Source organism: Bombus vosnesenskii, unplaced genomic scaffold (genome assembly GCF_011952255.1).
Source record: "Bombus vosnesenskii isolate JDL3184/JDL3185 unplaced genomic scaffold, Bvos_JDL3184-5_v1.1 scf7180000015704, whole genome shotgun sequence".
Lineage (NCBI taxonomy): Eukaryota > Metazoa > Arthropoda > Insecta > Hymenoptera > Apidae > Bombus > Bombus vosnesenskii.
In genome coordinates, this window is record NW_022884109.1 from 1 (window position 1) to 26,252 (window position 26,252).

General features: G+C 41.2%; 1 pseudogene; it reads right to left on the reverse strand.

Moving 5' to 3' along the window:
- Positions 1-304: 304 nt before the first annotated feature.
- LOC117241330 lies at positions 305-26,252 on the reverse strand (annotated as a pseudogene).

Consider the following 26,252-nt stretch of genomic DNA (forward strand, 5'->3'; position numbering starts at 1 on the left):
CACTGACAAGATTCACGCCACTGACAAGATTCACGCCACTGACAAGATTCACGCCACTGACAAGATTCACGCCACTGACAAGATTCACGCCACAGACAAGATTCACGCCACTGACAAGATTCACGCCACTGACAAGATTCACGCCACTGACAAGATTCACGCCACTGACAAGATTCACGCCACTGACAAGATTCACGCCATTGACAAGATTCACGCCATTGACAAGATTCACGCCACTGACAAGATTCACGCCACTGGCAAGTTTCACCCCACTGGCAAATTTCGCACCACTGGCAAGTTTCGCGCCACTGGCAAGTTTCGCGCCGTCGCCAAATCTAACCGCTATAACCTAGTACAATCCATTTTTTGAACACTGCCAGTAAACGCTGGATTTGAAAGGCCTTTCTTCTTTCTATAAGATTTTTTCAGCATTTTGCTCCTGTCAAATTGAAATAAACGATTATTAGTAAATTTATATTGACATAAGGCGGAGGAAGAATATTATAGAATCTATACTTACGAGGATATACACGGAACCCACCAGAAACTTTGTTCCTTGCCGAAGTCGTTACCCTCCTGTAGGGTTTCTGGTAATTCCTGGTTCAACGTTTCTGGCAAGCCAAGGGTCAGGAAGGCGTGTCCAAAAGACAGCAAACCGAGGGCAACCAGCGGTAAAGATGGATCAATGTCAGCCTAAATTAAATGAAAAATATTCTCCCTTTTATACGCTTCCCTTTATACCTCTTTTAGAAGTAATAGCGATTAATTCCGCTTTCCGCTAATTCCTTAATTTCCCTTCGATTTTCGGGAAATAAATGAATACTTCTTTTAAATATTAATAAAGAATATTGGTTAAAGACAGAATTTGAAGAAGTTGTCAATATACAAAGGATCATTGGTGTTACCTGTATAACGAGATTATGTAAACATTCGTTTCATTTAGAAACGAAGCTATAGTGTAGTATCGCAAACCTGTAAATAATTACAGACAATAGAAAAGTTACATTTCCTTCGCAAAAAAACGAAACGGAGGAAAATATATCGAAAATCTATCTTGTTTCCGTGATTCGTAAGATCACAAGAAGAATCCATGGCCGACAAGGAACATAATTTTTCTACGAATTAAACCAACCTAAAAAAACGTATTTCAATAACAGATAATATTAGTCGTAAATTAAAAAAGAGGTTGAGTAATTTTCGGATCGTAGAAATACGATGTCGTTAACAGAAATTTCGATTCACTTATCAGATAAATAATGTAAGGTCCCAAAATGTGGGCGATATAACCGATGATATGGATCAAAGACACGCCCTGAGCTCTCACCACAGTCGGCGGCATTTCCGCTGCATATTGGAAACCAATATTCGCGGCGATATTCACCCCAAGCCGCGCTATAATCGCCATGGCAACCATTGTCGAACCTTGAATAAGTTGAGAAATATGTAAATGCCACGATCGCCGCATTCCACGCACGATACATACACCCGATGCGCGCATGGTTCAATTAAAAATTAAATGTCATCCCTGTCGAGTATGTGACGTTGAGAAATAAATGTCAATCGTTAATGGAATAGGATTTAAGGGCGAAAAAGAAAAAGAAAAGAAGAGAAGAAGAATATTTGTATAAAAAAATTTTATAAGATTCGATTATTATTAATACTAAGTAAAATGACCGAATTGTATAATTGTAAATTCTCTATAATACGATTTTAAATAATACGGGTCTATATTATTATGTCGTTCAAGTCTGTTGTCTATAAACGATAAAAGAGAATTCGAAGGAAAGTTTTGTTGCAAGATGAGGAAATAAAAATAGTAAATTGTTTTATAACTACAACGTTCTATTCTAAATACGGATTAAAAAATGTCTATTTTCCACTCCTTAATGTCCTTGAAAACACGGATATCCCCTAACGCTACCGCTTATCTCCTTACTATCTAACAAAAACATTATTCTTGCATCAAGCACGAGCTTTCATTTCTCAATCTCCCAAAGCTTTCACTGGAGAAGCTTCAGAAAAGCGCTTTTTAAAACGACCGTCGATCGATAAAACCGGATTTTTTCTATAAAATTCACCCCCGCTTTCTCACTGCTATTCACACGTTCCTGCTATTTTATTGAATAATATCGATTGACAAGTCATTTATCAAGAAATAAAAAAAAAAAAAGAAAAAATGTTACCAGAGGGGGTAGCGATGGCAACGAAGGAGAAAATGCCACAGAGGAACACCGATGCGAAACCCATCCATCGTCTGCCCCATCTGTCGAGGAAAAGGGCGAGTAGAACAGCGGCCGGAAGTTCCGTGAGGGACGCTAAAGAGAACGACGTGAAAACGTCGGGGTCCAGAAGTTTCATGTTCCAAACGTGGCCGTCGAACACCCACACCATCAGCAACCTAGAAAAAAATCAGCCGAGTCATACATAAATCACGCTGGACTTCAAGATCGTTTATTAATCCTTCGCATACTCGTTCCCTCGCGTTTGACGTTTATCGATGCTAATTATATACTTAAGCAGATTCTTAATGACCCACATAAAATGCCCCATATACTCTCTTAATGTTCATTCGAGTAGTTTGTATCTAGTTTATGGTAATTTGTGTCTATTTTAATACTGGTTTTATAAAGACAGGGAAGTAGCGTCGAGGCTGATTGATTGGTAACTTGGTTGAATTAACGGTATAATATAATTGGAATATCGTGAGGCTGAGAGTTAAGAACATATTCTTAGTTAATTTTATTTTAGGAAATGCAGGAAGATTCAGAATTATCATAGTATTAAAAACAAAGAAAATATAAGAAACGTAAAGGAAGTATAAAATTGAATACCTTTCCTATCTACGGGTGGTTGGTAACTGGTGATACAAGCGGAAAGCGGGTGTCGTACGCGAAAAAAGAAGTCGAAAATATATGTCGGGTTATGGTTAGAATTTTGTAACAACTCATCACGTGAATTAGCCATTGTTTCACAAAGCCGAGATTATATTTACACGTATATACAGGACTATCACAAAGCTTAACAAATAATAAGTCTAATGAATAATAAGTTTAACGAATGATAAAATTAGTGAATAATAAATTGTATGAATAATAAGTTTAATGAACACTATTAACAATGTCTTTGGGTTCAAACGAATCCACAGTCAACGGGATAACTCTTCACTAAACGTAAACTAATCTTAGGCGCAAAATACGATTGTTGAAAATGCTCGATGTATCACTCTCCAAAGCAATCACACGAATGCCAGCCTCGTGGAATTTTTCTCGCTGTACGATTGCATTTGTTTTCTATACCCGTTTGGAAGCATCGAGAAGGTTCCAAACGCCGTTGCTAGGCAGTTTCTGCCTGAAGTTTGATTATTAATACAACGTATGTCCTATTGTATCGACACCTCCGAGGCAACATCACACGTGGCTAGGCCCGACATATAGAATAGAATTTTTTTTTAATTTTTCCGAGCGAAAATTCAAAGTCGATTTTCTCGAAAACAAAACCTCAAACGAAAAATTTTTATTCTATATCTTCGACTTCTTTTTTCGCGTAGAATCATCCCCTTTCCGCTTGTACCATCAGTTACCAACCACCCTGTATATCTTTTCGTACATGATTATAAATTTCTCTGGTGTCTTAGTTTTTTCTAAAATAATATTGTAATCATTGCTGAGAATTTACAAGTAAAAAGTTCTAGCTGTGTAGTTTGTTCGATTGATGTTGGAAAGGTTAACTTACCAATAAATGATGAGCATGATAGTGATACGACCAAGTCGTGGCAGCTTGAAGAGATGTAGGACAGTGTATTGATTATGCGATTGATCCTTCTCATTCATCGCCTTGCAACTTTTCTCAAATTCGTCGAATATTTCTTGCTTCACCTCTTTACCGTTCACTTTAGCGAAGTTTTTCAGCATCTCGATCGCTTTGTCCACCCTGCCACTGGTTATGTACCAACTACGGAAGTATATGAAATACGCAAACGTTATAAAAGCCTGTAAGAAATTTTCAAAATCATCACTTTCACCAACCTTTTGTATCGACAAACTTTTTGTGCAAATTTGAATAGAGCTGTCTAGTTACGCATCAATCATTTATTTTGCACAGCTAAAAATGTGATGGCTTATCGAGAGAAAGATGTTGACCTTGAGATGTTTTATTTACGAGACAGAGGAATCGATGTAATAACCGATCCCAAGATAGTATGTATTGCTGGATAAAATATTACCCAATTTAATTCAGCTATAATTTTGGAACTTTTATGGTCCGGTCTCAAAGGACTTTTGATGTTTTAAGAGAAACTTTAACGTAAAAGAAATTTCTTATATTTCTTTGAGGATTATTTTTAAAGAATTTTCCGATGATACGAAGATACAAAAATAATCCAAAGGACGAGGTAAGATTAAATGTCTACTATACTATCGTATACTAATTTACTTACGAAATTTCTTTGTATTATATTTTTATAATGAAAAAGAAATTGGAATTAAACTACCGTGCACTTTCAGGAACAATCCATGGTCCTACAAACGCAACCACCATAGGACACGCGGTGACCATGCTGAGGATCCTCCAATTTGAGATCCAATATGCGATTCAAGGCAGAAGACTCGAGGCTGCCGCGAAATAAAGTCCAAACGACATGTTCGCTACCAGAGTTCGATATTTCGGACCGACATATTCGATCACTGAAAGAATAATTCGTGATATCGTTATTGTATTACATCGTTATAGAAATCTTCCCAAATGTTTCGTCAATTTCGTTTCTTCATTTGATATAATAATATTGTTTCCTTATTTCCTTTAGGTTTGTCCTTTCTTCGTTTTTTACCAATCTAATTTCAAATATTCGGACTTATTTGTAGATTTTATAAATCATTAACATCGACAATGTAAGATCGTTTTGAATTAAAAAGAATTTTAAAAGGAACACTGCTTTCATCTCAATATCGAACGGAGAGTGCCTCAGTAATCGTGGTATAACCGAAGATTATTCTCCATAGGGAAATAGGTCACTCGAAAGATACAATTTCATACCAGAAAAGTATACAGAATTAAGTATCCTGTCGTTTAAAATAAAATATCTTAAAGTATCCCTAGACACATGTAATTTTAATACCAAACTAGATATACAATTACACAACAAATTTCAAATTACGAGATATAATTCCAAAATATAAAGTTTCAGTAAAATCATTTACCATTAAATATCTTAAAATTGATATCGTAAAATTCGAATAAAAATTTGACTTAAGAAAAAACAAACCGACATAGGGCAATAAACATTTATTCAAACACGTCATAAATAGTTAATCGTTACGTAAAACGGGACCGATACCGGTGCCTCATTATTAGGTCATAAATTATAGTTTTCCTATTCTCAACAGCTTTTTCTCTCTTATAATTTTCTCGATGACTCACCGATAATGAAAAGCACGTTGAAGCAGTTATCGAACGAGGTACCGACGACTAATCTCGCCAGACAGAAGCTCCAGAAGCTGTTGCAAAACGCAGTGCCGACAGACGCGATGAAACCAACCGCGTTACACGCAACCAACGCCGGAATTCTGCCACAATGGTCGGCTATGTAACCGAATATTAAGCCTCCAAGAATGCTGCCGACGAAGAAGGCCGATTGTGCTGCTGAGCCGAGGAATACGTGGTCGCATACCCATTCCAGCTGAAACAGAAAAGGGGGATGCTTTATGATTGCGGCTAGTTATGAAAAAACACCGCGTGGTTGGAAAATCGATAGAAGGTGAAGAGAATAAGGAAGACGACGAAAGGACGAGTAATAAATTCCGTAGTTTTTTAATATCATCAGAATTGAGAACCTGAGTCGTAGGTTAGTTAATTGTAGTCTTTTGGTAATATTTTTAGTAATAAAATAGTAGAGGTTGTTTGCATAATTCTTGGATATGATTAGAGAATTTGTCATAGTGGAAGGAATATAAATTTGTTAAGTAGAAGATAGTATCTCCCGATTTAAGTAGGACTTTTTTAGTAATAAAATAGCAGAAATAGAAATTAGAAATAATAATAATAACGATAAATATTCGATAAAAATTTCTTGAGTCGTAAGAAGTTACCAAATGCGTATTTATACGTTCAATTCGAAATATCTGTCTATTGTACAGTTGTAACTTTCACTTTCCGATTTATGCGATATTATATAAACGGATTCATGTTCGTGATTTAATACGCCGAGACGTACAAATAATTAAGGATGACAAGGTTAATTTTATATTCCGCTATAAACGAGCTCTGTTAAGATGCAAACAACACAACAAGTAATTACACCTACGTCTAAGTTCGTGCAACCAACAAGGACTTCTTTTATAATGACTGCATTATATGCTATCGTCAGCAGCTTTACGAAAGACCGTAAATATTTATAGAACGACGGTTCCAACAGTTTTAATTTAAATAAAAATTTGTTAATCGGTGTCGAAAGTTTGAAGTTACTTTATATAAAGAATATAATTTTCTCTTGTGATTTTACCTCGACAGCTATAGATTTGTATGGTATCATCGTGTGATTAAAGGTCCATCCATATTGGCATGGTTTTATTGGGGCCAGGATGGGTCTGCCTCTCTGATACCACTCTCCAATATGTCGGTATAGTTCACATTGTACATGTTACATCGCGAAAACGAAGTCGCACCTTCCGCCAGCAATTCCTCACTCGACGCTGGAGGGATCGATAGTGCAATCCTACATAAAACAAGAATACGTTACATTAACGGTGATGAAATTTGCAAGAAGTATTTTTAAGAATACTAATTTTCGTTTGATTTTCTTATCTTTTTTTAAATAACCAAGGAAAAATGACAGCAAATGGTAGAGAGAGGGAGAGAAATGGGAAAAATAAGATGAAAATTCTACTCAAAAGTGCATAGTTTTTAATCCTAATCTTAAATTAGTCCAATTCCTTGAAACTTAATTCGAATCCTGTTTAAATAAAAAAAGTGACAAAAGTAATATACATAACAATATAAAAATCTATAATAATTTCTCTAATAAAGAATAACGACGATATCAGTAACAGTAATAACACATTATCTTTAATAGTGTTTACATTTTTGCATTTTAAAATTTTCTGTAAAAGTAAAATTCGCATAAAAATCCGCGGCCTACTTATTATTTATAAATCTGCTGTTTCAAAAAAAAAAAAATCAAAAATGGGAAAAGTGAAAGAATAAAGTAACAGGAAAACAAAAGCACAAAATACAAAAGAGGAAAAGAGACAATGACCGTAAAAATAGGAACAAAGGCAAGAGCTGGAAGGACGATCGTCCCGTATCTATTGCACTCCGAGGCATTCGAATTGTGTTGGGATTTAATTACCGATCGCTGCACGTATCGGCGAGTCTATTTCCAGACAAATAAACGGTACGCGGGGAGATTCGAGAAATTGTGCGAAACGAAAAAAAATTTCCTAGCCGATCAGTTCGCGGAACACGTAATGAGAACAGCCACAACGGCGGACATAGGAGCCGAACTGATTCGCCGGGCCGCCGAGGTGGCCAAGGCTGCCGAGGCACCCCGCGGCCACAAGGGCACGCAGGGGAAAACCCTGAAGGAGGCGGCGAGAACCATCACCGCGGGCGTGACAGAGTAAGTGAGGAGAACGGACCCTGTCACCGACGCACTCGCTATAGCGCAAGGACGCATAGCAACACTGGAGGCGGCGGTAGAGGCACTCCGAAAAGAGCCGGCCTCGCGCCCCACCGCGGATGAGAGCAGCTACAGGGCGCGTCTCGCTGCAGTCGAGCACCAAGTAGAGGAGATGAGATCCTTGCTGCACCGACTGGAGGAACAACTGCAGGGAACAGAAAAAGGAGAAGGAAAGGAGGTCGCCCCTGCCGCGAACACGAGAGGGATGGAGCCTGGAGTCCCAAGCGTCTCAGCGCCCAAGGGTGGCCGAACGGCTGTCACCGAATGGCAGACCGTCGGAAGGAAAAGAAGAGGAAAGAAGAAGGAGGCAGGGAAGAAGCAGCCGGCGAAGCTGATCCCCGAGACAGGGGCGGAGAGCCAGAGGAAAACTCCGGAGAGTGGATTGGAAAACGCACGAAGAGGGGGAGGCAGGGGGACCCTCCCGCGCGCACCGAGAACGTCAGCGGTAACAATCACCCTGACGGACAAATCGAGCCAATCCTACGCGGAGGTGCTGGCTGCGGCCAAGGACAGTGTCTCCCTGACCGAGCTCGGCATCAACACGATGAGGATGCGGAAGACCATCACCGGAGGTGTCATCTTAGAGGTCCCTGAGGACCAGGGAAGGGAGAAGGCCGCAGCGCTCGCAGCGCAGCTGACGCGGGCTCTGGACCCGAACGAGGTCCGCGTGGCGACCCCCTTCCGAGCCGCGGAGGCAAGGGTGTCCCTGATAGACATAGCGGCCACCAAGATGGAAATCCAGAACACCCTGGCGAGGGAGAGCGGCTGCAAGCCGGCTGGGAGAAATCCGCCCCGCCCGGAACGGACTTGGCACCGTATGGATACGAGGCCCTGCCAGTGCAGTGAGGAAACTGGTCCAGGCTGGAAAGGTCGCCATAGGCTGGTCGACGGCGAAGGTCGAAGCCATCGAACGGAGACCGTTACAGTGCTACAGGTGCCTTGGGATAGGACACACGGGGAAGACCTGCACCGCCAAGGAGGACAAGGGGCACCTGTGCTTCAGATGCGGCGAACCAGGGCACCAGGCGAGAGCATGCACTACTGCGAGCCCGAAATGCCTGCTCTGCGAGGCGCTTGGAGCACCGTCGGTGCACAGGATGGGGGGACCGGCCTGTGCCCCCTCGAAGAAAGGAACGAAAGGAGCCGCCTGCGGATCCACGGCTGCAAGAGGCAGCGAGAAAGGCTCCCCGTCGCAAAGCGACCCTAAGCCCGCGAACAAGGAGGTAGGCACGGAGGAAGCCACAAACAAGGAAAGAACACTAAAGAACTGAGAATGCGCATCCTCCAGACTAACCTGCGAAGGTCAAGGCGAGCACAAGACCTGCTCCACCAAATCATCCGGGAGAGCACGGTTGCCCTAGCGGTGGTGGCGGAACCATACAGAGTACTGGATGCCCCGGAGTGGGTCGGAGACACGGACGGAATGGTTGCCGTCACCTGGACATCAACGCCTGGGGCGTTCGCCTACGGAGCCCTGCTGGAACGCGGCAACGGGTACGCCGCGGTCGAGTGGGCAGGGATGATGGTGGTGGGGGTGTACGTGTCACCTAACAGCGGACGGGCAGCGTTCGAAGAATTCCTAGACGGAGTTGGCGAGTCCTGGGAGACTTCAACGCGCACTCCACGGAATGGTGGAACGCCAGGACCAACGCGCGCGGCCGCACGCTATCAAACTGGGCCGCGGGACTTGGACTTCTGTTAGTGAACAGGGGCTCGACCAGTACCTGCGTGACGTGCAGAGGGAGCTCCATTGTTGACATAACATGGGCCTCCCCCGAGGCATTCAGGCGGATCTCAGGCTGGAGAGTGGCCGAAGGGGTCGAGACGCTGTCAGACCACCTCTACATATTCATGGAGGTGGACGCACCTGGACCTGGAATACCGACGACAAACGACGGGCGCGGCCCGCCGAGGGGGAGACACGCGCGCCCACCACCTAGATGGAAAATAAAGGAGAGGAATGAAGATCTACTCCAGGCGGCTGCTATAGCAACAGCTTGGAGCTGGGAGGCCTCGACAACGACGACCGAAGCAGACGTGGAAGAGGAGGCCGAGAACCTCCGTCAAGTCATGACAGCAATCTGCGTCGCATCCATGCCACGAGCCACACCGGGCACGGTGCGAAGCAGAGCAGTTTACTGGTGGAACCCCGACATCGCGGAACTGAGGACGAGATGTGTCCGGGCCCGAAGACAGTACCTAAGGGCCCGCCGCTGGCGACGACGCGACGAACAAGAAGTCTCCTTGCGCTACCGGACGTACCGCGCGCTACGGCGCTCGCTGCAAAGGGAAATTAAAAATGCGAAGGACCGTACCTGGTCCGAACTGGTCGAAAGAGTCGAGTCGGACCCATGGGGGAGGCCATACAGGACGGTGACACAGAAACTACGCGCGAAGGGCCCCCTGACAACGGCGGAAATGGAGCCTGCGCTGCTGACGCGGATCACCGGAACGCTCTTTCCCCCACAAGAAAACAGAGCGGCGGAACGGCCACGGGAAACGACACGACCGCTGGAATGGAGGGACGACTGGGAAGTCACGGAGGAGGAGATATGGGAGGCAACCAGAAGAATGACCGCCCGCAATGTGGCACCGGGCCCGGACGGAATCCCTGGCCGGATCTGGGGGGAAGTGATGGGGGTCATGGCCCCCAGACTCCGGCACCTCTTCACAAGATGCCTGAGGGAGGGAGTCTACCCCCGTGCGTGGCGGACGGCGAGGCTGGTCCTGCTCCATAAAGAGGGCCGACCGACGACCTCGCCGTCAGCGTACCGGCCGATATGCCTACTGGACGAGGTCGGCAAACTACTCGAGAGGGTAGTCGCCGCCCGCGTGGAACGACACATAGCGGGCCAAGTGCCAGGTTTGCACGAAAGCCAGTACGGCTTCCGGAAGGGGCGCTCGACGATTGACGCGGTCAGACGCGTACGAGCGATTGCGGAGGACATGGTCTCCCGGAAAGGCGTGGCGCTGGCGGTTTCCCTGGACATCGTCAACGCGTTCAACACCATGCCATGGGACAGGATAGTGACGGCCCTGGAGCACTTCGAGGTTCCCAGCTACCTCGTCCGATTGATCCGAGCCTACCTCGATGACAGGTGGATGTGTTACACCAGTAAGGAAGGAGAGTAAAAGCGATCCGTCGAGCGTGGCGTCCCGCAGGGCTCGGTGCTGGGCCCCATACTATGGAACGTTGCGTACGACGAGGTACTACGATGCCCGCTACCCCCAGGCGCGGCCATAGTATGCTATGCGGACGACACCCTAATCCTGGTCGAGGGTCGTGGCTGGCACGAGACGCTGCGCATTAGCGGAATCGCAACGGCCTGTGCGATCCGTGCCGTGAACGAACTGGGCCTGAGAGTCTCCCCTGCGAAGTCGGAGGCCACCTGGTTCTTTGACAGGAAGAGGCGAGGGACACCACCGCCCGGCCTATGCATAAACATGGCAGGTAAAACCGTCCGGGTGGGATCACAGATGAAGTATCTGGGACTCACCATCGACAGCCAGTGGACGTTCGAGCCGCACTTCGACTCACTGATCCCGAAGGTGTCAGCGGCTGCCAATGCCCTGTGTGGCCTACTATCGAACATCGGCGGGGCCGGAGACGCGGTGCGCCGACTTTACGAGGGCGTCGTTCGGTCACGAGTGATGTACGGGGCTCCAGTATGGGCGGACGACCTGATGGCAAGCCGTCGCAGCATTCTGCTCCTGAGAAGGCTGCACGGAGTGACCGCCATCAGAATCATTAGGTGATACCGGACGGTGTCTCACGCGTCGGCGTCCACCCTAGCCGCGTCCCCCCCGTGGGAGCTGCGGGCGCTGGCGCTCAAAAAGAGATACACCCGCCGGAGAGAATGGCACCCGGGAGAAGACCCCACCGAGCAGGCGGCTCCAAACGACACAGGAACCGCCGAGGAGGACACATGGAACCTGTGGCGATTCCAACTGATCAACGGGAGAAGCGAACACCGAGGCGCGGATGCGGTCCTACCAAACTGGGAGGCATGGAGGAGCCGCCACGGCCTCCCACTCACATTCAGGATGACACAAGTACTCACCGGACACGGCGTGTTCGGCGAGTTCCTGAAGAGAATAAGGCGAGAGACGACAGACATCTGCCACCACTGCGGAGAGGGCAGGGACACAGCGCAGCACACCCTGGAGCTCTGTCCGGCGTGGGAGCTGCCCCGCTACACCCTGCGGCACGCCATAGGAGAAATGTTGACCCCCTCAGCGATTGTGGAAGCGATGTTGAGAGGGTCACAGGAATACGAGGCCGTCCGCCTCTTCTGCGAGCGAGTTATGCTCGCGAAGAAGCAAGCGGAAAGGGAGAGAAAAAAGACTCTCACCCCTGCAGGATAAGACGATGGAGAAGGATGGCAGTCAGACGACCCAGAGCCGCCCCGCCATCACCCCAACGGACTACGACCAGAAGAAGTGACAGCGCTAGGGACAACGGCCTCCCCCTAACGCCTACTCAATAGCCGGCTCGAACAAGAGAACGCGAGAAGGGGATGCAACTGAAGTTAATTCATAAGAGGTTCCTGGAGCACCCCTGTCACGCGCATAAGATGGTCATCGTGGAGTTTTAGTCGGTAGGAGTCCGACACTACTCTGCTGTTACGCAATTATTGCAGCAGCGGAGTGTCCATGAGGATTTCTCCACGTACAAAAAAAAAAGAAGTTCGCGAAACACGTGAACGTCTAGAATCTGCCGGAGGTCGTCGACCAAACTGGTTTCCGGCGGGCCTGCGGAACGCTAAGAAATCGTCGATCTACAAAGCGATAGTTTCGCCTTGGCCAGGGTGATTCAATGGAAAACAAGCGTAACGAACGATTTTCTTCGTTGACGGATCGTAGAAAACCAGATCTCGCATGCGTCGTCAAGAATGGTAACACGATTCGTTGGAATCGTGCCATCCAGGCATACTATCCTTTCGCCGGTAATTCCTTACGTTCTTGAAATAGAACACGTGAAAAAGACGTTGATAATAGTATAACTATGGAATCGCGATTTCCAACTATTTTTATCTCGTCGCAAACTGGTTACAGGTATTGTTACGTCGCGTAACACTCTACCTAGCCGAGGCCACACACCGCAGACAATATGGCAACCAGATGTCTTCGGATACTCGCAGCGTATCCTCCATAGTTTCAAGGACCTTCCATAAATTTCATAGATTTCCTAGAAAAGGTCCTTCAAACGAAACAAACATCTGTTTCCGAGGAATTTCTAGAGACTATTGTCTACCACGGCGAAAAAGGGAAAGTTAGTTTTTCTCACGTACGCTGCAACTTTCCTCCCACTAACCACTTTCTCTCGAGGGCGGTTAAGACCCTTCGTCTAACCAATTAACGACGAAGCCTACTCCCTCACTCTCCTAACTCAAATCGTCACGAACAAATCCGATGGTCCCGTGCGCTAGACACACTCATCCTTAGCGTTCCTCCGACACATCATCGTCTCCCAAGACAGTACTGATTTTACATCCTTCGAACGGTCAACATCCTTTAACCGGGTACCCACACCCGCAGATCAGTCACTCACTCATCTCGTACACACGCACCAGCGTAACTGCCTTCGTTATAAGTTGTTGGAATAAACGGTGAAACATAACTTACTACTGTGTCATATTCATTCAAACACCTCTGTTATCCTAACCGAAACAAGGGAACGACTACTTCGCGGCGTCGATTCACCGAATCGTAGCGAGAATTTACGCCTCTCGCTGACGCGTTTTCCTCGCGACCGCGTCTCTCCGCGAACGGTCGTAACAGTTATCTCCCCCACTCCCGTACGACACGATATTTACATATGCATTTACATATACAACGCAATACCTGGGTTTTCCTGATTCAATAAACACAGTTGTTTCGTGCAAGTTATCAGATATTATATTGTGGTTTTAAAGAAACAAATTGTCGCAATGCGATACGTTATCACAGCTGAGAAAATGGAAATCTCCGTGCAAGTGGAAGATTCTGTCGTCGAGAATATTTATTGCGACCTGCATGGAAAACAAACAGGCTTTCGAGAAGCCTGGTTTAAACTACGTGCACGTGACTTGAACAGATATGTACATGTTGGAATACAACGATATCAGTCGCATGCGGATAAAGTGTTTGATCGTACAGATTCTTCCATTCGTTGCCAGCGCCATCCCCACCAGCGTGCGTTCGTGAGATGCACCACGGCAGTTAGCACGTGCATGCTTTTTCAAAAGGACGCCGGAAGAAGCGTGAGGATATGAATGGAACATTCTAGACGGGCACGTCGAGAAGCTACTAGAAGGTTCTGTGCCACATGTGACGCCACACAGACACCCACACAGGTCACACTCATTACTGCATAGAGAGTGGGGCTCTAAACCTTTTCAAGGGCCATGGGTCACTAAGCCAGTCTGTGAATAACTAGCCAACTGTCTACATTCCAGAACGCACATTTATAACTCTCGAAATAATTGTTTAATAAATATCACATTGTATTATTTCAACATAAACATTGTGTCTTCCACAGAATATTAATCCTAATTCCAAGATTAAATTCTAACAGGTTATGGGCCCAGACCCAATGTGCTAGTGTTGAAATAAGTTCGTGACTAAAGTTAATATTAAACAATTAACATAAAGTATTACAGTGAGATATAAGTGTATAAGTGTATAAGTGCGGACTAAAGCAAAAGAACAATGGCAGGTAGTGCACGTTTCGAGATTCAAAGACTTAACGGCAGCAATTACGAGACGTGGAGAGATAAACTAGAATTGTTATTAATTAAAGATAGAGTTTGGACAGTGATCAGAGATCCAACTCCAGCGCCCGACAAGATGGATCAAAATTGGCTAGATAAAGACGATCAGGCTCGACAATAGGGTTACTTGTCGAGGATAGTCAGCTTATTCACATTCGGGGCGCAAGATCGGCGAAGCAAGCATGGGAGGCCCTGAAGAACTATCATCAGAAAGCATCATTATCGAATAAAGTATTTCTGCTCAAGGATATATGTCGAATGAACTTAGCTGAAGGCGGAAATTTGGAAGAACACTTAACAGAAATGTTGAACATGTTCGATCGGCTAACAGCATTAGGAAAACCCTTGGATGAGGAGATATCGGTAGCAATGATTCTACGTAGTCTACCAGAGTCATACAGTCCCCTAATTAGCAGCCTGGAAAGTAGACCGGAATCAGATCTCACTATGGAATTCATCAAAGGAAAGCTCATCGACGAATATAAGCGGCGCAGAGGTTCAGGATGGACAACAGACCAAAATGAAACGGTAATGAAAGCAAGTGATGGTAGAAATAATAATACGAAATGTTTCTTTTGTAAAAAACCCGGGCACATGAAGAAGGATTGCCGTAAATACGCCACATGGAAAACAAAGAAGGATAAAGTGAATAAGGTAATGGAATATAGATCCGATGAAGAACAGCAAGCTTTCGTGAGTACAGAACATAGAGCATCTGAGAAAATTTCCCAAGAACTTTGCCTCGGAATGAGTGATAAAGATACAAGACGTACGCATGTATGGATTATTGACTCAGGGGCCACGAGCCACATGACGGCAGACAGAAACTTTTTCAGCAGCTTCAATCCAGATGAAAAGGGTTTTGTACTACTAGCAGACGAAGTCAAGGCAGTCCAAATAAAGGGCAAAGGATCAGGTATCATAAAGCACCCAAGTAACGGTAAGATAACAAACATGCATGTTGACAATGTGTTGTACATACCTGAGCTAAGCTCAAACCTACTCTCGGTGAAAAAACTAACGAGTGGCGGCTATAAAGTAAGCTTCGAGAATGACGGTTGTCGTATTGTAAAAGATGGAGTAGTAGAAATATTCGCTAAAACCTCAAGCAATTCATACCTACTGCCGACCATCGAAAGCGCATGTACAACGAAAGAAAAGCAACACAACGAAAGCTGTCAACATACCTGGCACAAGCGTTTCGGGCATAGAAATATAAACGCGATAAAGCAATTAGAAAACGGCCTTGCGACCGGGATAAAGATAAAGGACTGCGGAATAAGGGAAATTTGCGAGTACTGTATAAAAGGGAAAATGACGAAAAAAACCTTTCCCTAAAGAATCAACGACAAGGACGAGTAGCATTCTAGATCTCATACATACAGATGTTTGTGGCCCAATGCAGACTGCAACTCCAGGTAAGAAACTATGCTTTAACCATAATTGATGATTTCAGTAGATTCACAAAAATATATCTGATGGAAACAAAACATGAAACCACGAAATATATTAAAGAATTTGTGCAATCAATGAAAAATCAATTAAATAAGGTACCTAAAGCAATAAGATCAGATCGAGGAAGGGAATACGTCAACAACAACCTGAGGAATTACTTGCATAATGAAGGTATAAAGATTCAATATACAGCAGGATACTCACCGCAGCAAAATGGAGTCGCTGAAAGGAAGAATCGCTCTCTAATAGAAATGGCTAAATGTATGCTTATTGACGCCGACATGGACAAGAAGTACTGGGGTGAGGCAATACACACAGCCAACTACCTGCAAAATGTCCTACCCACAAAACACACAGGTAAGACGCCGTATGAATTATGGTATTCTAAACTACCTGACGTCAAAAATCTTCGTCCTTTTGGTACTATGGCATATGCACATATACCTCAAGAGTGTCGAAGAAAATTAGACGAGAAAGCAGAAAAATTAAGGTTTGCCGGATATCCGGAAGAATCAAAGGCATACAGACTACTCGATACAGCTACAGATAGAGTAAAGATAAGCCGTAATGTGATCTTTCTTGAAACTCATAAGGAACCCGGGACAGAAGAAATTATTTTTGAAGAACAGACCGTTACTGAAGGTACAGCAAATAAAACAGGAGATAACAATAAGGAAATTATTGAAGAAAAAGGACCCAAAGATGAATCCGAAGATATTCAAGGTTCAGAGCCAAGGCGATCAAAAAGACTAAATAAAGGAATTCCTCCTGATAGGTACATGGGAGCACTAAACATGACAGTTAGCCTAGAAGAGCCAAAGGATCGAAAGGAAGCACTATCAAGGCCAGATGCAGAACTGTGGATAAAGGCGATGGATGAGGAAATGGATTCGCTGAAGAATAACAAGACTTGGGACCTCATGATTCCACCTAAAGAGCGAAAGGTTTAAGTGCAACTAAATTGAATTTTCTGTTACAGAAGTGCAATTTGCAGAATCAATGATCAAGCGACTAATATCGTTGAGGAAGGGTGTTGGAATACAACGATATCAGTCGCATGCGGATAGAGTGTTTGATCGTACAGATTCTTCCATTCGTTGCCAGCGCCATCCCCACCAGCGTGCGTTCGTGAGATGCACCACGGCAGTTAGCACGTGCATGCTTTTTCAAAAAGACGCCGGAAGAAGCGTGAGGATATGAATGGAACATTCTAGACGGGCACGTCGAGAAGCTACTAGAAGGTTCTGTGCCACATGTGACGCCACACAGACACCCACACAGGTCACACTCATTACTGCATAGAGAGCGGGGCTCTAAACCTTTTCAAGGGCCATGGGTCACTAAGCCAGTCTGTGAATAACTAGCCAACTGTCTACATTCCAGAACGCACATTTATAACTCTCGAAATAATTGTTTAATAAATATCACATTGTATTATTTCAACATAAACATTGTGTCTTCCACAGAATATTAATCCTAATTCCAAGATTAAATTCTAACAGTACATATGCATATAAATTGTCTCCTATAGAAGGTGGTTAATTCTAGACATCGAAAGTAACGTCTTTAATGAAAACATGTATTGATTTGTTATACGATCAACATGATTATTGACCATTTCGATCTGCCGGAGCTGAAAATGTCTATCGCGTAACAGGGTAAATTCGAACATAAAGAAACTATGTAGGATCGTTCGTTACGTATAACTCAATAATTCAAATAAGACAAATTGCACATAAAGTGTCACTTACTTTTGTTTGTCTGTGAGGTTCCATCGTTCGGTACACCAGTGTTCAGCTGGCAATAGCGTGATGAAGAACTGCGTGAAGTAGAGGAACGCGTAGACGAAGGTGAAGGAGCATGATGAAAAGGAACCATTGGTAGTGGCTGGCCTCGCCAACGTACGGTAGTATGTCGTCGAAGGTTTCGATCTTTGGACGTTCGCCCTCCTCGGCTTTTACGGACTCCGTCATGACTGTCATTATCTCGATATCTGCGAATCAATGATCCTCGATCACCTACTTAACTCGAATTACACGTTACGAGGAAACTAAGTTCAAGGTGAATGGGGTATTATTAGGTCGTCGAATAAATTCGTGTTGCAATGCGTTCATACCTTTTTATGTGTTTTACGAATACAGATCGATAAACGATCAAGGTGATCGATCTTATGATATACAGTGGCTCACGGAAGTACTCGAATACTTTCATATCACGAAACGTTCTATAATTTCGTTAGCACTCTAACGAGATACGATTATCGAGATTATAATAGTAAAATTTGGAATCAATCTGAGATTGTATATTGAAGATATATATACATGAGACAATGTATATATATTTCGCAAATATATATGTTAAATGAAAAATTAATATGTATATAACACATGATGATGATTTTACTACGTACATCGTGGCTTATTATTCTTATTAATTTAGCGAATAATTGACTGCTCAAATACTCTGGTAATTTTTATATATAAAATAACAATAATATATGTTTCCAATAAATATATGAAATTTCTATATACACGTTTAGATCTGTTTCAAATTTTCTCAATGTAATTACGACGATCGTGTCTCACTTCAGTGTCAATGAAATCTCAAAGTGTCTCGTATAAAAATCACCAAAGGTTTGTTTAAGTGCCCGAGTACTTTCACGTGAGCGACTGTTGTTTTAGTAGCAAGTTCTCTTATGTCTATCTCTTCGTTACATTTAGCCGGATAATTTCTCATGTTTATCAACGTGTTATGATCTTTCTCTTATTAAGCGGAGAAATCTCTTCTTCGCTAAATTTTCTTAAACGGGTTCAAGGTGAGGTGAACCACATTGTTGAAATCAAGATGAAGAAGATGAAATCTAAAGTCGAGATGAAAGGAAGTAGATGTTTGTATTGTCTAGATATATTGCCGTGCTACTTTTTGACACGATATAATCTTAGGTAAAGGCTAATTCAAGGTGATACAGAGTGTACTGGAAAAAGTGATTTGAATTTGCTAGAGAGGAAGAGAAAAGGAAAGATCCTTGAACATTTTTGCAAGGTTATTGCAAAATGGAGGATACTATCGAAGGCTTATTGCTGTCACTTGTACGTTCTAACTGGAGTGTCCTTTAAATAATTTGCTTCTTATTAGATCCTTTTTGCAAATAGGAAGATAATATTTTTGGGACGTGAGGATTGTTAAATAAAAATGTAATGTAATCAGATGTAAATTGTCATTGGAATAGAAGAGTTTGTTTAGAAGAAATGATCATGAAATACACAAAATGTATCGTGCGTAATGTGTAAATAATAATTAATTCTAAAGACAATTAATAAAAATTTTAAATAATAGAGCACCATACCTCCAGTTCCTGCTTATTTTGACACTGTGCAGAATGTCACACGATTGTTGCCTTTTTTTTTTAAAGATTATTCAGTTAAGAAACAAGCACCAATAAAAAAGCAATTATAGTTAATTATTAAAAAATCCAAGTAGGTATTACATAAATAACATTATCAAGAAAGATATTTATCGTAAAGATTGTGTGCTTATGAAAGAAGTAAACGAAATTATTGTAGCGCCATAGTAATTTGTATGAATCTTTGAATCTTGTTTAAATAAAATTTTCGATAAAAATTTGATTCTATCAGTGAACGATTACTACAGTTAATTACTGGATAATTAAAACAAGTAAGTAAAATTATTGTTACAATAATCCCGACAAATTCGTGATATTATTCAACTAGAATCGTTAAGAAAAGATTCGACACCGTTAGCGAACGCCATTTTACTTTTACTTCACGAAGGCCAACGTTATAAACCTTGAATCAAGAGCAATCATTTTCAATATAAAATATACGCGCGAAAGCTTTTGCTCCCTTTGATAATTGAATCCTTAATTTGCCGCCAATTAAACTCTTTCCCAACCACCTTCGTCTTCTAAGAAACCTTTTATACCCCAAAGAGAAATCCCCTTTTGCACAAACTCGCTTTTTTTCAACCATCGTACAACACGATATGATATTTACACCGTGCAATTTACACGATTCAGATCTCAATCTTGCAAATCATTTCGAAAATAGATCGATGATTAAATCGATTATAAAATCGTCCCTGCAAGTTTTAATTGATTAATTATTTCTTTATTTGATGAAATATTATTTATTATTTAAATATCGTTAATTTACTGGCGTTCAATGAAATTTCTCGTAGAATTAAGTTCGTTTAAAATATTATTAATTTAATGACATTTTTTGTAAGATAATTGCGGTTAGATTTGATCTTTCACGAAATCTACGAGATGATCGCGTTCGATTAATCACCGATGTAGCGCATATGTAAAACATTTAAAACAGTCCATACATAGATGTTTCATAAGTGTAGATGATTATTTATTACGGTTCTGTGTAATTAATGTTCGTTGCGATTACCACGAACTTAGATAAAAAAAAGAATATTAATGACGAGAGAACCGGAAGTGACCAGTCCGTGACATAACTGTTATTTTCTAGGGGCTTGGTAACATTTGCATAAATTATTTCGCGTATACTGTAACGCACTTTACGTTACAACGGTATGCCGATGGACACGAGAAAAGAATTTTTCTGCCACAAATTGAATGGCATTTTTGGCGATAATGATTGTGTGGAATGATGATTACTTTAATTGAGATTCTAATCGAGATTCAAGTGATATATGAAGTTTGTACTTTCCAATAGGATACATTGAGAAAAATGTCTTCGAAAGAGAATATGCTATTTTTGAATACACCATTTTTTAATAAGTCTAACAAATTCTGGATCTTTTAATTCACAAGGTCGCAAATCTCCAAATTGTTCAGTCTGAATTTTCGAATCTTCTAATCTCACGATCTTCGAATTTTCTAATCTTCGAATCATTAAAAATCCTAATTTTCATAGAATTTTCAAGGAAGCTATAAAATAAAAATATAAAATATAAAATAAGAAAATTTGAAAAAGATACATAATGCGTTCGATCCAACACCATTTGCTCATAGTAAAAAAAAAAAAGATAAAAGAAATTGTATGCAAAATAGGTAAACGTATTATAGTAAGTATTAGTCAATTATAGCAGATTGCTATCATTAATCAGTAATTATCCGAGTCGTAGCTGCATCTGTATATACATGAAGTATACAACACTAAAAATACATTTTCCTTAACAAAAATACTGAATAAACACATTCCTACATAGCAACTAGTCAGCTGTGATAAATTGTTCGCTTTGAACAACGATCGACTAAGTTAGCATTGATTTCCGGATTGTGCGTAAAGCGTGCAATAAAACGAACACGTGTTTATCCCTAACGTTAAGCCAGGACCACCTAAATTAATACGAATTTTCCCATCAGGTACCGTCCTTATTCTGACAAAAAATGCAAGCGATATTTGTGCATGTAAATAATTTGTCTGTGTGTATATATAATAACTTATATGAAACAAGTATTGCGATATTTCTCGTACATTGCTAGATATAATGATTTTAAATAATTCTGGCTCAAAAATTCGATTAAGAATTACATTGCAATTTCTAGAAAATTGTTACAACATTAAAAAAGCGAGATCCCTTAGAATATGGTATATCAAAAAAATCTTACAACCAATAATTTTACGATTAAAAAATGTAAGAAACCTCCCCAAAGTAATCGATCCGTGAAATTAATGAGAAACGTATGCTCCAGCAAAAGCTACGCGCGAATATTGAACACAGCTTCAAAACCGACCTTTTCCGATTGAAAACGCATAGCAGAGTAGCAATAACTCGTCCACCGACGCACCAATGAAAATGGAGGCTCGTAACGATCGTCATAACTCGAGTGACTTAACGATCTCAGGACGATCGTTATCGACCGATCGCTTCCGTTCCGGCCTGGACGTTTAACAACGAGGACAAGCGTGTGTCAAACGTTCTCGGTAACCGGTTACACAAAAGTGCGCACCTTGAACAACTATTACATCCCAGAACTAATTAATAAGAGCGATCATGGCTAGCATGGATACATATAGTTTGCATACGTGATTTTTCCCTGCGGGGCCAGTTTTCTCGCCTTCGAATCGATCAGGGAAGGCGATCGTGATCGCGATCGAGCCATTGAAATTCATTCGATGCACACGAGATACAGCATAGCGTTTTGATCTCGCGGAACTCGCACAAACTACAAAGTCAAACTTACAGACTCGTAACAATACAAAGTGGAACGATCGTTTGGTTTCACTTCCAACCGTAAGTCTTCCTATTGATTGGTGTTCTTCTTGGTCATAAGGGAAAACGAAGAAAAGAAAGGAAAGAAATCTGTTATTAATATTGGAATACCATCGTTTTCGAGGAATTATCGTTCTATTTATTTATTTATAATGGCGTTATCGAGTTAATTGTTTCTTAATATGATACATTAAAACACTTATTGTAGTCGATAGAAACAGAAATTTTATTTAAGATTGCAATTCCAATTATCTGATTTTCCTGACGGACAATTTATATGGATCGATTGGAATTCATATAACAAGAGTTCACCAATTTTCTTCGCTACTCATCATTTTTCGTTCGCGTGATACCAGCTCACGTTCAAGTGAGTGCTTCAAATCGATAAAAGTTCGATTAATTAATCGAGTTCTACCATATTTAACGCGAATAAGCTTTTGCATAATAAGCAACGAATGAAATAAAAATTTGTTGTAATACACAATGAGTAAGTTAGATTAATTATCGCTTTATATGATAAAAGTCCATGGTCCAGCGACAACATTGGAATTATTTTTTTCTTGTTCATCTTGGAATTTATGATTGTTTACGGCGTTCTTTTTTGCGACAAATTGAGCTTATGGAAGTAATTTCTCTCCTAGAAAAATTGAACGCTAACGCCGTGTGCCAAGATAATGTGCAAGAACTAGTGTACAAAGAGTTAATCATTTTGGCTTCTGAAAGACTATATGAGTCACGGTTGTCCTGTTCTTGTTGCTTAATTGCAGTGTTTGACCACCTGTTCTAGAATAGTGAGTTTACCTCTCACTGATCGGCATCGATTGGTATTTTGTAGTACAGTGCTTTGTTAGTCGATCGTGGCATTTAAACATACCAAGTTCATGGAGAAGAAGGCAGTTTTCTAAGTTTATGTTCTTTAGAAAAACATAATTTTATCATTAAAACGTCCGACCTTTTGATACCCATCTAAATATGTTATACATAGTCTCGATAAATATCACGATAATGGATAAGTATATATAGTCGCGTTTCTGTTCCAATAAAAGTGAACACTGATGCTATCGAAAACACTTGTATATTTTTAGAAATTCCAAAAACAACAAATCCGATGTCAGTGATTGTGTCTGATTTGCTAGTTTCTAGCGTTAAGATTGAATACACAGCTGGCAAATTTTCTATTTCAAAGATCTATTTAACTTTGTGATTAAACAGCTTTCTACAAAGTTTTGCGGATTTGTTAGTTATCTTCGAAAGAATAAGCAAGTTTTAAAGGACTTTGTTCTGGTAAGTTTATTCCTCTTCAACCTTATACTTAATCATAAAGTAACGCTATAATTAGAAAATTAACATAAATGGATTTATCATATTTCTTCTGTCTAACCTTCTTTAAAACAATTAGCTGTTAAATGAGCCAGAGTTCTAGGAAATCTCTGATGCTGTTGATCTTCAACGAGATACAGATATCTGACAGATACTATCAAAATTCTATAGACGTCTATCCTTCAACTCTCAGCATACCAATGTTTATGCCATCATCGGCGTTTCTTCACAAAGGGTCCTTAAAGAACTTTATGATTCTGTTACTCCTAAGTTACTTTGTACTGTTATATTTTTGTCATAATAGTGCCTACTAGAAATGTTTACCTAGTATATAAGTTTCACTATTATTACCATTCTATCGTATGTTGTACTCGGAGTTAGTCACAGTTTCTCACAAACGTCTAACTTACTCTTAGTTATTCTGGCACAGACGCTGTGTTTCACTTACTGAAAAAATAAACAAAAAAGCAAAATGATGTACGTAATATACTAAAACATTCTAAGATACCGTGGTAATTTTTCTATTTCTTGTGTAAATCATTTCAACTTGTTTTTTTAATGTTTTTATTCCTAATTGGTACACCGAAATGGATGTAGCAAATGTATATCACGGTATTATGCAAATAGCCTAATATCCGAACGTTCTATTATCCAAACACAATATTTCTTCGTAACGAATGCCCTTTTCCGTTTCAAATATGTACATACGTATGTCGTCAGTGTTCATACACAATGTACTCTTTCCTTGATTTGATTCATTGAATTGTGTTTATACGAATTTGGTATGAAACTAGGAAGCGGTCTAACTATCGCAGGAAAATACGATGTAAACGAGAAAACTGGAAAGTGATGTAAGCGCAACAAAATTAGCAAAAATACACGATATTGGAGAAGCCAGAGTCACAGACATTAAAGGAAGAAAAACATAATTGAAAATTCTTCAAAGCAAGTAGATTCCTCGAATGTTGGCAACGGTAGAAAGCCGCAAGTATTCTGATGTAATGAAATGTTTCACGTAGACGATAATAATGGCGATTTTATATAAATGAAAACAGCAGACGAAAACTCTAATAAAAAGATATCTTCTCATGCCGAAGCACTCGTGGCACTCGTAGAAGAACTGCGATAATTCGAAGTACGATAAAGAACGTAACTCTGTGTAGTTATTTACGTTGAAAAAATTATCTGATTATGGATTCATAAATATTTAAAGAATCTGTCGATTACTCTTAAACTGTATTTGGATAAATGAAATTTCGTCTTCCTATTATTTCAGAAAAGAGAGGCTCTACTACATTGTCTGCAGTATGTTTCTAATAATTAGTAAAATATCTGAACTAAATAAATGTAGACGTGAAAGTCACTGCACATCAGTATATTAAAGGTCAACACAAATACACTGACTGTCACATCACGAAGACATTTTAAAGAACTAATAAGGACAAAATTGTTTATTTAACAAGTCAAAATCTCGATCAATTAACGGACCACCATTATATCGTGATATTTAACGAAACTTCCAATCTTAAGAGCCATATATTATTATATTATAGCAGTGTTATAGCAGTCATTGGCTCGGATTTTAATTAAATTGGTCGTGAAAGTGAGAAGAAGTAAAGAGACCGAGTAATCACGAAGAAAAGGTATGTATGTAACTTGATCGAAGCAAATACCAAACTTTTAGTTGTTATCTTCAACGATGGAAATTTGGTCATCTAAGTAGGTTATCGACGCAAGTGTTAATGAGAGATAAAACACGATTGGAGCAATGAAAGAACTTCATTTTCTTCCTTCTTCGCAAAATAGCAAATATACAGTAGCTCACATGAAAATATCTGAATATTTGTGCAAACATTTTGTAAATATATCATGTGTATTATGTTCGCGATCAATGAATATCGCAGTAGCTCCTATATGAGTTTTCAGATTGACTAAAAATTTGACTGACCTACAATAGTCATGTCTCATTCCGATACTAAAGATATTTTTAAATATTTTATGTAACGCATACAATAAAGATACGTAAGTTATCTATGCTAAATGCTGAAATACTTATAGAAGTCCTTTATGGATATAGTAGATATTATAATATGTGTGTTAGGCGAAACATTTTGAAGTTTAATTATCACCGTAATGAGACACGGCTAAGATAACACAGGTACGGTTATATCGAACAAGTTTTTCCCGATATGCTTCATAATGTTCCGTGTAACAGATAACATACATTATACACCAAAGCCTTTTACGACCAGCGTTCAAATACTTTCACGACGAACCACTGTACCAAAATTCAAGTCTCACGCGACACATCGATACGAATGATCGGTGCAAACAAACGTTTACCTTTTCCACGATCGTCCGAGAGCAACGCGAAACTTCACTAGGCGTATCACAAATCTCGTCGTGGTTTTGTTTCTAAAACGAGAAACTCTCTGCAGAAGTCACAGAAATAAAATGAAATCTAGCTTCTTCACTTTTGTTCGACTCGATAAGTCGATTTCGAACAAACTTTACTCTTTTCTTCTTCTTCTTCTTTCGGATGTCTTTTCACTGTTTCAACAGGATAAAACGGAAATGGGAAAAATAACAAAAGAAATCGCGGATCGCAACGACTCTCGTGATCCTGTGATCCAAGTCCAGGACACGTGCTCGATCTCGATCGTCACAATGATCTTGGGTGCACGGATCCTCGATTTTTCGGACGCCACGCTACATCGTCGTTTAAAAGGGGGCACGCACCGACTGTTCGCCGCGTGGACAATTAGCGGGGCTTTATAGCGTGTGCAAACGAAAGCGGAGCCCCACCAGCGTCGTGTGTGCGGCTATTGGACGATGACTTTGGTCCC